General features: G+C 40.8%; 1 protein-coding gene across 2 annotated transcripts in view; it reads right to left on the minus strand.

Annotated features, from left to right (window-relative positions):
• The window catches only part of Spred (Sprouty-related protein with EVH-1 domain), a 215,361-nt gene extending 207,136 nt beyond the window's left edge, over positions 1 to 8,225 (minus strand). The window contains exons 1-2 of one of the 2 annotated variants that reach the window (XM_071688249.1): positions 8,039 to 8,225; positions 2,492 to 2,607 (exon numbers count right to left, since the gene is read on the minus strand). The gene's annotated coding sequence lies outside the window, so the exon portion shown is untranslated. The remainder of the gene's footprint in view (positions 1 to 2,491; positions 2,608 to 8,038) is intronic. The other variant, XM_071688345.1, reaches the window with a different exon arrangement.
• Positions 8,226 to 10,967: the final 2,742 nt, after the last annotated feature.

Raw genomic sequence — 10,967 nt, forward strand, 5'->3', positions numbered from 1 at the left:
TACGGGGGTTTAGATATTCTGATTTAGAAATCCAGGCTGCATAGTAGAAGGTAAAAATAAAGATGAATTAAACGCAAATCCGGATATCTATTGGAAGTTTACCTTTGTAGAAACGCAATTTCGAGTTGGACCCGCAACCTCTACGAAATCAAATGAATTTCAAACTATGTTCATGAGTTTGGCTATTGTGAGTCGTTAGCAGATGTCCAATTAAACACATGAAAGATGTCAAACTGCCCATAAATAACGGGTCGACCTGTGATCTTTCTTGTCTTTCCCTCACTATTTGTTACCTGCTTCAGCACTACGTTACGATCCTCGAACACAACGACGTTACGACTCTTGGGTACGGAAGTGTGACGTACAGTCTCATCATACCTGGGGGGGTCGTATACTAATGCTCAAAGACTGTGCTTAGGGAGTGTTGCGTTGCAACGCTGCGACGCGATCAAATTGATCTCGTAAAGTAACGATGATCACAACGTCGTACTGTCTATTCCAACGTTCAGTTGGAGCTTTGTTTACGTATCGAAGACGTGAGAGACGGAACAATGTGATTCGGTGGACTCGAGTTTCGAAGCTTCGTCGCAAAGATGAACCTGGTGTCAATTTTGGTCCTGTCCGTATGGCTTGTGCGTGTCTGTGTGCCTGTTCTGCAGCCATTTTTTACATACTGAGGGTGCACGAGTACAGTGACGTTGAAACAAAACAGAAACTGCAAGATTATGGAACTGGGGTATGAGTATTAGTTTTCACGCGCAAGAATGAATCGCCGGCGATCGACAGCGAAGCATTTGTACCGAGTTCCTTTACAAATCTAAATCAACAGGGTATAGTACTCCCTTATAAATACTTGAAAAGACAAATAATTTCTTTTACGTCAGAGAATAAAGACATTTTCTGGAGAATCTAACCACTATGCTCTACGCAAAGTCCCGTCATGTATGCCTGACTACTGCCACCACACGTCAAACCAAAAAAGAATAGTATTGGTCGTACCAGAATCCAGTGAGGTACCAGAGAAAACACACACACCTTCTGGCTACCTTTTGTTCACAACTGACGGTAACACGGGAAACTATGAAGATAATTTTGTACAACAAGGATAAATCACTGGACAATATGGCTCTGTTATGCTCACCAGTTTTCGTTCGTGAAAATGGAAATCCTAAAGTTTGTGTGTTTTGACTCGCTCCGCTGCGAGAAGGCAGGAGACCCACCTTGACCTGACTGTAGCTGCCGAGTGTGAGTGAGCGAATGAATGAATGAAGGAAGCCAAGTATCAAGGTGTGGAGATGGATGGGTTTGAAGCAATGGACAGGGAAGAACCTGAAGCAATCTCCAACCCAGGAGGTGGGTCCGCCCGCCGCACCTCACAACATAACCAAGTTTGTACAAAATTATTGGAACATTTTACGGACCAGATTAGCGAACTCGCGTGAAAAATTACCAGTCGAGGAAACTATAGATAACAGTTTTTATCTATATTCTTTACAAAATTATTCCAGAAGTTATAATCGCTGATGTTCTTTTCTATCTTGAAGGTTCCAGTCCAGGAGGAAAGTCGCTCATACAATCCAGACAGTAAAGAAATTCTAAAAGGCTTTTAAGATATACAACAACATGGAGAAAAAAGGTAAAACAATATAAGAAGTTTGGAGGAACTGGAAAACTTATCTTTTCAAAACGAGAGCAACACAACTGACAAGTTGTTGTGACTACGCTACGACAATGTTGTAGTTTGGTTGTAGTGATACTTTCATATTACGTTATAGGAACGTAATTTTGCTGACTCCCAAAGAAGCTGCTGCAACGTTGTGATATGACGCTGGGGCACATCATCTGAACACCTTCTTAGGTCAATATATAACCAATCAACAATCCTTCAACATTTTTAGGATATTCATATCAGTTCATATATTCTCTCTACAACGTTTTAAGTTACTTTAAAACTTCTAAAACAAAATAGTAAATATAGATCTATCTTCATCAACAAGTACATCTTCAACCACAACGTCTACAATCACATCAAGTGCAACCCATAAAATCATATCCACAACCGCATCTGCTTCAGCAATAACCTAATCATCTGCAATGATTACAACCAAATATACACATCACAACCCCAACAAACCTAACGTGGCAAAAACCACCCCATGGCAGCACCTCATCAGCAGGCACCAAGTAGACAACGCCAGATGGCACAGTTTGCACAAGGAACGAATTTTGAAATTTAACTACAAACTTACATTTTCGTATTCCAACTTTTCGCCTTTTGTGGGTTTTATATCCTCAACTCGAGACGTGTGTTTGTCTAGAAATCTGTAATACCTTGTGGATGATCAGCCGTGATCCACTGCTATACTCGCAACATGCTTTTCACTTAAGTCTTTACGAAACAAATTCTTGCTCAAGTATTTTTGTGTTCAGGGTCACTTTCTGCCACATACATACTCTATACATTTTCATAAAAGACAACATTCATACATACCTTATTTTCCCAGCGACACTTCTTGAAACGAAGAATTTTCTGTGGTATCTGTGGTTTGGTGGTTACTGAATCTTAGACTGGAGAGATGGCATGTCCAAGTCAGTTTACTATCGTATCTAAAAAAAAAAAAAGGAAAGTAAGTTAAGATTAGAGTGATACTGTACGTGCCAGAATCTTTATATAATTTTTTTGTCGAATAAAATTTTTTTTGTTGAATTTTACAGTGGTGAAATGCACAAAATGATAATGAGGTCAGCTTTATGCTAACTTGTGCCTTACTGTACCAAGTCCTGAAAACAATGTCACAGTATCAACAAATTACGATGCTAAGCAACCTGAACAATGTTCTTATAACTGAGTATTACTACATTGTGCTATGTACGTTTTCACACCAATGTTGCAACGTTATTCATGCCATAACTTCAACACGTAGGCAACGTTGGGTAGCAACTGAGAGGGTGCAGCGGTTAGGAAAAACATGAAAACTTAAGAGGTGGTGAGGAGAAACACATGTATCACAGCGGACCACCCTATAGTTGCCAGAGGTCACTAACACAGTAACTTGGCCAATATCACACGGTCTAGCTAAGTGCACACAAGCGGCAAGGTCTTGGGAGCAGAAACTATAGTAATATCTACAGAAGAAGGAAAGGTAACCAACACGGTGGCGTAGGGAGAGTGGGTCAAAGTTTGAGATCATCCTGGCAGAGTTGAGAGGTTGGCATGCTTTAGCCCATCGTCTACAGAGCACAAAAGCTCCCTAAATGGGAGAGCAGAACTCCATACAAGTACGGATCAGTCCACCGCAAAATCGAAAAAACTTTTTTAGAGAAGAACTCACTCTGAACGGGGGTTTCTAGTTTCTTATGGGCAGACTTGGCTGTTTATGTAACGTGTGGTTACGCTATACCAAACATTAAATAAGCGTTGCTTGGAGTTTTAGAGACAGATGGAAAGAGACTGGGTTTTAGTGTCACTGGTCTGACCTAGGCTGCGTTTCCCCCACTGGAAAAATCTTGTCCAAATATGAGTTTACAGGGGACTAGACGAGACCTAGATTGGACAAGGTGGATCAAGTCTGAAAGCAAATGAAAGAATCTTTGTCATCATTATACGATTGTCTTCGGTTATCTACCGCAGACAGAAGGAAGACCATGGAGGACAGGAAAAAACCCAGGGGGACACTGTTGTAGACAGAAAACGAGAGGAAGGTTGATACACAAGCAGTTATGATGAGAGACCAGTCAGAGAGGAAGGTAGACGTAAGAAAATAGAGCGAGGGAGCAAAGCCTCGATGCCATACTCTTTCAAATGAGTTAAACACATTATGTGTGTGTGTGTGTGTGTGTGTGTGTGTGTGTGTGTGTTGGAAATAACAAGTCAAAGCAGCAGGACGTTAGCTTGTAGGATTGCTCTCCTTTCTGGGACAGGCTTTACCAATGCACTTTTGCAAGAAGAAAAAGTTTTGCCTTTTTAGCATGAACGCAACAGACGAGAAAGCGGAGTTACAAGTTCAGAAACACACTCCTTCAAAACCTGAGGAGGGATTCCATTTGCTTTGCTTGTGTTCAGAAAGAGAAATCATGTTTGGACTGTACGATGAAAGATCAAGGGGCACAGAGTAGTATGTCATCCACTGCGAAATCAGAAAACACCCACAAAGAGTTTTTTAAAACATTAGGAAAGATAGCTATCGTAGAGTCAGAAAGATACCATAAATGAAGATGTTAGGAATGCTTTTGGTTCAAAGACCCGAGAGTCCTCTCAGCAGTTGAAGGGGAAAAGTTAACTCGCCTCATTCAGATAAAAACACGCATGGTCTTACGGATAACATATCTGCAATGGTTTTAGGCGATGAAGGCCGAATGAGAATCGGAGAAAGAAGGGTTTTTCCAGGTGTGGTATGTCAGGTTCTTGCCCGAATGACTTCAGAACATGAATGAATGGTTGAACAACGGACTGGAAGAAGAGATAACGAGATAAGCTAAGGAGATAGAAAGGAAAACTTAGATCATGAGTTGTATGTTTCCATATCCTTAACAATAGCAACTGCTATACGCTCAGCAGAGAAGGACGCATCACCAAAGGAGAAGCAAGTCAAAAAGGAACATTCTCAAATTAGCTCAAAGTGTTTACAGGGGGCACGGGGAGGAGGTGCGGTTCGTAAAAGAACATTCATAAGGGAGTGGTCAGATGCTATACTCAGTGGCTACAGCGTGAGTTGGGAGAGCAGTAGTAGCTTCTGGAAACTAGGTAGGGTGGCTGATACTTCGCTCCAAATCATTAGTAGTAGAAAACATGAAGGCTCGACTACCCTAACCGTCTGCGTGGGAGGTTTACAACTATTCTCCGTGGTGCAAATTGAAATCTAAGTAGACAACAGCTTAAGAACATGTCGTGGCATCGTGGCAGGATTCTGAATAGTCGAAGGATATCAAAGTTTGTAGATTTAGGAGAACAGTAGGCGAATCAGTTATTGAGATTCAAGTTTCACAAGTTGTGGAACGGCGTGTTGGTAATGGAATCAGAACATACTCCTTTTTCAAAGTAGAATCGTAAGTGAAGGTTATAACAGTAGATGCGAGAGAAATTAACGAATCCATTATCAGCTAAATCTCTGAGAGAGGCAAGATATTAAGAAAGAGTGATTGTTAATATAAACTTAATGTTAGGCCTAGGGATTGCAAGGGTCGCTTAGACCGTCAACGTAGTTACCAATCGAAAATTCTTGAACACCTTCTTCAGGTGTTTAGGATAATCCAAAGGCCATACACGCTCTCCTGCATGCAAGGCTGTTGAGGAGAGGTATACACCAGGCAGATGGCGCGCAACAGATGAAATGTTAGTGAAAAGATCGAGTAAGCTGGTGAAATGGAGAGGAAAAAAGGTTGGTGATTATCTACTTTTCAAACACCACTTTCTTATTCGATTCTCTATTATCTTTTTACAATATATTGAAAAAGGCTTTGAAGGTAAGTGTGGGGTACACTGATAACTGCAAAACTATGACAACCAAACCAAACCTAGGCCGACCAATAGCCTTGCTTTGGGCTAGACTGAACGACCGTATTTGATGTAGGCGAGAATACATTTCACGAACGGCAACACTGGCAGGCTTTCATTTAAAGGATTTGAGGTGAATGGACATCAAGCTATGTAGCTCATCGTGGTCCACAGTTTCTATCGTTAATCACGATGAAATCAATGAGATTTTGTCACAGAGATTTCCCCGACATATGATACTCGATGATACCCACATTTTTTGTCGGCAGCAGTGATTCAGCGAGGCGATTATGGGGAAAAATCACTGCTGACGGGAACAACGTAGATAAGGGGCACCATGAATGAGATACAACATGCGAAAAGTAGCCAAAATATGTCTAAACCTTATTTCACTTCAACAAAATGTAAAAGCAAAACAATGTAAATATTCATCAATTTGATAATCACAAAGACATGTAACAACCTTTAAAGATACGTAAACAAATGCTCCAATCAGACTTCTATTCACAGGACACAGTAGTTAAAATAAATGAAGTAACGGACTGATGTTGCCAGATTCGCGATGGACTTCGTTTAGTTCTTCCATAGGAATTCATTATCTCTATTTTCCTTATTCGCTTACGACGTTGTGTCTATCGATAATTCAAACAACTTTCCCTTATATGGGGTAGTCGACAACACGAATATTAAAGTGGCGCAAGGGAAGTAAATAATTATAGTCAAGTCGATTAGACAGGCAAGGGTCATTGAGGGTAGGATCGGTACGGCTACTCACATACGGCTACTCATTGGCAACAGACAAGGCCGAAGCTATGATTCTCTGCAACCTTGGGTGCTGAGGACTAGGTGGACAATAACCTTATTTGACTCTAACATATTTGTATTTGCTGTTGAGTACTAGGTGGCCATAACCTTCTTTGACTCTTCCATATCTGAATTTATAAGTTTCTATAGAGAAAAGGAAGAGAATGTGATAAGGAATGATAACGATTTGGACAGACATATAGTGCATGCAAGAAAATGAGACGTAAGCTTAGTTTAAGTGAGGGAATAAGTCCTGCTCTACTGACACTGAGGGTGTTATAGATGGCTTTGCCTGTCATTCTAACGCACTAAGTCCGGACAGTCGTAACGGTAGTACTTCCCTGAGCGGCTCCTGTCTACAGCCTACATTTTATAGAAGAGTTGCATTGTTTTTAAAAACATTTACGTATGTGCTTACGCATTCCGACAGACCAAATATCGTTCCTAGGATACAGCTCAACCCTCGACGTGCTGGACAGTTGTTGTGCACGGTACCTGCTAAAACAGGTGTGAAAGGAGGAAAATGACGTTGCTTTTTGCAAAGTACCGCCGAAAAAGACTCTGTGCTAGTATTTCTTCATCCAAGTCTCTTTTCCAGGCTCACATACTGCTACCACTCTCTTTTCACCCACATTGTTTCCTCTCTGAAAACCTTTACAAATTTTCACCCTCGCATCCACGAGATGGCGATCTAACATCCTACCAACTGCACTCTCAGCATATCTACTTGTAACAGTTTCTGCTTTATACGCCTGTCAATCATAATGTCATCCAATAATGCCCGCTGACCATCTTTCCTTGAATGATGGTCTTGAATGATGGAACTGAATTTGCTAAACAGCCTCATTGATAGTTCCGTGCTAGATATTATGTAAATCATTACCATCTTTTATAAAAACCTTTAGATACAAAAACAGGTAATTTCGATATGAATAACCGTAGGTAGAACAACCCTCTACAAAACAGCATATACAGCTTGTCAAGATGTTCGATGAACAGACGACTAGGCTTTGGTAAGGAGATGAAGGGAAAACTAGGCTTTGATCGCAGTAAATATGTATGGCAATGCTTTGGCCTAAGTTTCCTTGCTGTGGATTTGATGAAGTAAAACGATCTTGTCATAAAAGTTATGAAAACAATCATAATCGTTTCCTTCTTTAAAGAAACTATATCCTTCTAACGATTCTAAAGCTAGAAATATCGTGATATCGGACCTGAATATATCGGGCAATTTGTAAATACCAATCTATCAACGGTAAGAATACGGATATCAAATTTCACTCCACTGCCAAGTGTTACTTTATCACCATAACATTGTTTATCGTCTGTCGACAGCAAATTATAATATTGTTTCCATGTTCCGCAAAACATCTAACATGCATTATTTGCCTGTTGGTAGGCGCGTGCAGGATTTTGTTTACGTAACAGTACAACTCTTCTATCGGAATGTTCATAGGACAGTTCGGGAATATGCCTTGAATGACTGGAAAGCCCATCAACTTGCCGATATAGGTCGAGAAAACGTCATTTCGGACAAAAATATAAGTGGTTAATCTACTTCCTAAGCCTTCTCTCTGGCTCACAGTAAACTAAGTCACTTGATGAATAAGCACCACTCTCCTGGAAGCCAGGCCCACTAGGTACCTCCTAAATAAGGTGGAAGTGCAAGGTAGGGAAGACTTAAGTGACTGGGAGGTGGCCAGAGAGGAGAATCTACGGCAGACGATGGAGCATGCTTACATGTCGTGAGAGTTATCCAAATGTATTGTGAGGAGAATCAACGGCAGACGATAGAGCTTGCTTACATGTTGTGAGTTATCCAGATGTTCTGAGTTCATTTGATACTTTTCCTTCCCAGGACGGCAGTAGAGGATCCTTGGGATAAAAAATAAGTCACTGCTAAAGAGACGTTGTTGACGGTAGTGTATGACAGCCACAAGTGAACATGATACAGGAATGCAATAAATATTACGTGAAAGTTACCCCCACGGAGTCTTGTATCAAGTGACCGCTGGCATCGTTATGGGTTGGCCACCAGCTAACAGATGGCGTTACTTGTGGGCATAAATTCCACGTTGTATGATTCATGACATAGCCACTAGCGGGTATATATCTTCCGTTACTATTATTTCCTGTGTTCCTGGGATAAGTCTTGCAGTTAAGTGTAAAGTTTTGAAGAATGAATAATGTCTGTTTGGAGAAACAGTATTACGTGAGGTAGGATATTGCCAATCCATTCGACTTTTTGCTTCTAATAAACTTTGTGCATTAGTGAAAGTAACGTAAATGATTAACATTGTTTTTTAGTTTTCAAAGAGAGACGGACAAATGGATATACGTACACCAGAATTGATGGTTCTTGTGTATTGTATATCTGTCGTAAGATTCCTTCTTAGATACAATTCTGCGATTACATACGATAGTAACAGTAATACATGGGGACGTGATATGATGCACACCATAGAGATAATGAGTAATTATTGTCATCTACATTTGAGAAGGAAAATATAGTAATACATCCGACCTTCTACCATTACCTTTTCATGATTACAATGTCCTCTTTTCGTTCATTCTTCTTCTTCTAAGCCTTGATTTAGCTCTCATGCCAACCATCGCCCACTATACCGCAAATGTGCCCTTTAATCTAAAACCATAATAATAGAAATAATAATAATGATATCTATAATAATAATAATAATAATAATAATAATAATAATAATGATAATAACCTTAATCGCCATTATCATCATACCTCCGGTTCATCGTGGGAGTTGTTTCATGGAGTCAAGAGACCCCCAACTGATCAAGCTTATACCAAAACTACATTGGGTAACGAGTATTCCTCCCACATACCACCTCTGGCCATCCAGCACCCTCCTTGGAGTGCAAACTCTGCTGCTGCAGATCATCTTAAATTCGTCTTGGTCCTATAAAACTGACACGTACGTTTCACAAACTCCAGTGTTTTTCTGTCGTCCACCATTAATTCACCCCCATTCCTAGCCCCACTTAGGCCTCGGTTTCAAAGGATCAACACGAGTTAATGATGATTTGTAATAAAGTTTGTATCCAAATATTCCTTTAAGGTATTTATAGTCTGAAGAGAGACGTAATGATGCAACAAAACCCACGGGATTTGCTGGAGTCAGAGAGGCCATCAGTAAATACTAACGCCAGTCTAAAGAGAACGGGGGAGAAAATCTGTAGCGTTTGAAGTACAACGTCAACTTGTTTCCTCATCTCGTAAGGTACATACTAACGATGCTCTTTGAAGAGGACAGCAGTGTCAGGTAATATAATAAAATGTTTAAGGACATAGGGAATTATTTCTATCGTGGAATCATTATAATCTTATCTACGGATAAACAACTTTATAGATTTAATCATATAAAAACTGTCATGCATCATTGCAAATATTTCAGTTTCAATTTTTCGTTGGATCTGAGCCATATATCGTGTAGACAACATAAGTATTTGGCTTCTCTCACACAAACTCTAAAGACAAGAGGGATCAAGTTTTCCAATGACAAAAGTGTAAGATAAGGTATCAATGAAATACAATCGAAGCTTCTTCCATTTATTTGATAGGAAGGGTCGATACATATATACATATAATACACACATATCAACATTATTATTTATTCGTGAAAACATAACCACTGAAATCAGCAAAAACCAAATGATATAAATGTATTGTCACCTCCTTTAGTATGCACTAATTTTACATAATAAAAGCAATTGAGAACAAGTGTCTTACAGAGCACCCGGCGCCAAACTATACATTTTGTACTAACGGGCCAAGATCATAGAGAGGAGCGCCGTGGCCTGAGGTGTGGCGGCGCACGGCGCCCACTACCGGCAGCCTGAGGCAACAACCATCGCTAACATACTTCTGGTCTGCAAACCAACCACTGCAACAGTGCAAGCAACACATGGGTTGCAATACTCGGCCACACGGCTCCTGCTGCAGGAGCGCGCCTCCGGCTGGCTCTTGGGCTCCTCCAGGACTCAGGCATCACTCGAGTGCCAGACAGGGATGATTCACCAAACAATCCTTCAGTAATAACTAAAGTATACACCCAAAACACTAAAGGCATTGGTAAACACACTGAAGGAGTGATATACTGTGTTTCAATCCCTGTATTATAGCTAAAAATTAAAGGAGTTATGTTTCGCTCATGAAAGTCTTACAACCTTTATGTATGAGAATAGCCAAACTGTTATACTGAAGGAAACTAAAGCTATATATCAAATATTAATCGAACAACATGGTTCATCCTACAGTTGAGGACATTTATCATACATGTGTAGTAGGAATATTGGCAGGTTTGTGTCGTGTGGGTGGTAGCGTTCTGACTGGCACACCCGAGGGATAACACAGAAACCACGTGATCGGATCGGTCGGCTCGGCGGAACGTTACCTACTAATGTCGCTGAGGCAGACGAACAGGGCGTGTGTGCTTGACTGCTCGTAGACGACAAACTGTCGTATTTTCGAGTTTCGCTAACGACTGGCCTGTTGTATGAAGAGGACATGTGTACACAACGCTGGCGTCCGCAACACTGACAGTTGTTGGAGCTCGAGGGTAAGTTGGATGGGAGGAATGGCTCTCCTCCTCCCCGCCTTCATCATGCAGCAGCAGGACGGGCTGCACCACACTGACCTCAT

The sequence above is a fragment of the Panulirus ornatus genome, chromosome 1 (genome assembly GCF_036320965.1).
Source record: "Panulirus ornatus isolate Po-2019 chromosome 1, ASM3632096v1, whole genome shotgun sequence".
Lineage (NCBI taxonomy): Eukaryota > Metazoa > Arthropoda > Malacostraca > Decapoda > Palinuridae > Panulirus > Panulirus ornatus.